The sequence below is a fragment of the Cynoglossus semilaevis genome, chromosome 1, assembly GCF_000523025.1.
Source record: "Cynoglossus semilaevis isolate Cse_v1.0 chromosome 1, Cse_v1.0, whole genome shotgun sequence".
Lineage (NCBI taxonomy): Eukaryota > Metazoa > Chordata > Actinopteri > Pleuronectiformes > Cynoglossidae > Cynoglossus > Cynoglossus semilaevis.
Window position 1 is genome coordinate 8,797,309 of NC_024307.1, and position 3,281 is coordinate 8,800,589.

At 38.6% G+C, this 3,281-nt stretch overlaps 1 protein-coding gene across 19 annotated transcripts in view; it reads right to left on the minus strand.

Moving 5' to 3' along the window:
- The window catches only part of sox11a (SRY-box transcription factor 11a), a 436,554-nt gene that overhangs the window by 431,137 nt on the left and 2,136 nt on the right, over positions 1 to 3,281 (minus strand). For all 19 annotated transcript variants that reach the window (XR_003051995.1, XR_003051997.1, XR_003051996.1 and 16 more), the window contains exon 2: positions 3,135 to 3,248. The gene's annotated coding sequence lies outside the window, so the exon portion shown is untranslated. The remainder of the gene's footprint in view (positions 1 to 3,134; positions 3,249 to 3,281) is intronic.

Consider the following 3,281-nt stretch of genomic DNA (forward strand, 5'->3'; position numbering starts at 1 on the left):
CCCCCCACCCCCCCCCCCCCACACACACACACACACACACCCTCCAACCCAAATCAATCAACTCTTTAACAAAGTGCAGTCTGAAGGAAAACCCAACCTTCGTCAATCCCAACAAAAGTCAGTCAAGTGACTGTAAGAAAAGCTTTGATAAATGTGCATCAGAGTCGGGTTCGCCATCCTTCCCTCTCTTCCACGGAGATAGGCCGCCTTCACTCCCAGCGGACATCGCCACTTGGCAGAGATGCTGAATCTCGTTATTCTTTATTTGGCCTGGACCGCGTGGGTCAATATCAAACACGCGCAACTGCCTCCCCAGTACAGAGACTGTAAATATATTCACTATTTAAATTCCATGCAATAAATCATTTAAAGCCACGGCTGAAAATGTAATCATGTAATTGAATTTGGTCATCAATATCTAGTGCATACGTGCACATGTACGTATGGAACACACGGGGCATTTCACGAGCACATATGAGCAGTAGAGTGGGTGGGAATGTGTCCGGCCCAGCTCAAAGTATGAGTCATAGCAGTGCAGTTATCCCTTATTATTGTTATTCACGGCCCAGTAAATGATGAGGACGTGGTTTGGTCTCGTGGGTGAAAAAAAAATAAAGGAGCCTTCACTTCAATGAAGGTGATAGAACGAGTCAATATGTGACACATTTTTTTTGTGTGACAAGTTGCAACTTTAAAAAATATTAAAAAACTGATCAAAAAGAAAATCTAAAGGGAACATGTTTTTTACGTATATTAGGGTCGAGTATAAAAGGAGCGTCCAACAAAGGTTGGGTCTCTGTAAGGATCAACGTGTGGACTTCTAAGGAATCTTAAAGTATCTGTTGAAAGATAAGAATAAAAAGAAGTCAAGATCTTAGTTCAAGATGGTGAATTTAAGCCTCATCATCTGCATAGAACGACTCTGTAATGTTATTGTCGTGCATGGAGGACCCAGAAAAGTGAGGGTTAGAAATCACCCTGGGTTTAAGTTGGAATTGTCAAATGTTTCTTCCAGGAACTTGATGTGTTTTTTTAAATAAAAAATCCCTTTCTAAATAAATTAGCAAAAACGCTGGGTTCTGCTAATTTATTTAGACTGAGATTCATGGGCACAGGGATCATGTGATTGATAGTCCTGCCTGTGGTCCAGATGTGTCCACAAATTAAAATGTGCTGCATTATGAAATAGACAGCAGAAGGAAAGCCTGGGTTGTTGAGTTGCTCATGTCTTTTTAAACAGCGCAGCTACAGTGTGTCGCTGGTAAAACTGTGACATTTCGTAAGAAACATTTCTGAAAAGCATTGTTTACAAACAGTAGGGATTAATTCCGCCGTCATTTCCACTGGTGGGAGAGCAAAAAAAAAAAAATTTTTTAACCTTGAGTGTCAGCGCTAACAAATCAAAACCGTTGGCAGGATTATTACAGCATTACAGAAAGTAGCTGAGTCTGTGCAGGCGCCTTTATTATTATATTCCATTATTTAATAGTCATTCCATAGAATCCATAGCCAATCTGAATCAGCAACATGCATGTACGACTTAAGGTGATGAGAAATATATTAAGGCTATTGATGGGGTCTTTAGCAGGGGTCATAACGGGCCCCCAGAAGTCAATAATTATCATGATAAGAATATCTTTATTAGAAAAGTGCATGCAGCAGCAAACTCATCACCCACACCAAAACATTCCCCTGCGGTGTAATTGCCACTGGTGAAATTATAGTTTTCATTAAAACAAAATGTTCAAGGTTATTGATTGCTTAAATAAGACTCAATATCTTCTCATTTCAGAGCCGAATGAAATTGCTTGAAATAGTAATATCATCCAACTATTGTGTGCATTCATCACAGTTACACTGCCTCATATTGCCGTCCCTCGAGGATTATTAGGGCAAAATAAGTGTATTTAAATGAGTGTAATTTCTGGGAAGCAGGGATCCATGCAAAAACATCTGTAGGCACAGCTCAGTTCCATACTTCATCACCGAGAACATGCACAACCGCCGTGATATAGGACAGACATCAATGCAGCAGCACACAGATATCAACCAATCATCTGTGGGGTTTGTTTTTTTTTTTTTAAAGATAAAAGCTTTGACATATTTACATCTCCCCTTCAACCTCCATGCTCCAGAAAGTTTAGGATTAGCTGACAGTACTCCAGATACTGTGGTACTACTACAATACCCTGCAAGTTAAAAGTTAACTTCACCTCCATAGAAATGCACCGTGTGTCCAGTTGGTTCTACATTACATGCTTGTCAGTATTGGCCGATATACCTTATTATAATGATATATTTTATTTCATTTAGGTTATTCAAATAGTTTTTTTTAACATACAGTACCAAAGTAAAGTACTAGTACTTTTATTTGTGTCTGTTCCAGTTAGGTTTCAATTCATGCGCCATGAACTTAAGTACAGTGTGTTATAGTTATCAGAGAGACACGGAAAACAGTCTGAATGGTTGTATATTAAATTTGACATTGTTGCAGCATTTGACAATATACGAATACAACTATAATAAAAATAAAAAGTAAAATGAATGTTGCTGCGTAGTTTACAAAAACAGAAAGTGAGCAGAGCTTTACAACCAATAACACATTTCAATTCAAACGCGCTCCTGCTTTCACGTGAACTGTGTAGCATTACTTCCATGTTCTATTACACAAACGAACTCAGTGTCGATTAAGTAGGTCTCAACAAGGAAGTGACTGATGTGGAAACTGCTCATCTATTGTATTTAATGCTAAGGCGTGTCTTTTGTTTTATGAACAAATCTTACAGTAAGTCTTGCTCCTTTTAGGTGTTTTATGAACAAATCTTACAGTAAATCTTGCTCCTGTCTTTGTTCCTGATGTTAAAATACCTCCAAACAATTCTGATCCACGTAAATAAACTACCCATGAGGAAAACAAGTTTAAAACTGAACCGCAGCAGGTTGTGGTCAAAACCCATTACTGCGGAATATGAGGTCAATGGATGAGCACAGGTTTTGAATTAAGTCCCAAACTTTATGGCATCCCTATTTTTTTATGCAGAACCTTATAAAATATATAGATTTATTGAAGACCTTGAATGAGTTCATTGAAACTCTATTGAACTTTTAATAAAAGTAAAAACAAAAGCACTCACATGTTTGCTGGGACGTGCAGACAAACACGGGCTGTCTGAGTCATGGAGAGGGGCTTTACAAGAGTTGGCAGGACTTCTGTCTCCACACTCCTCTTCAACGACCTCAGCCTCAACCTGCAGTTAAAAAAAAAAAAAAAGACGCCTTGA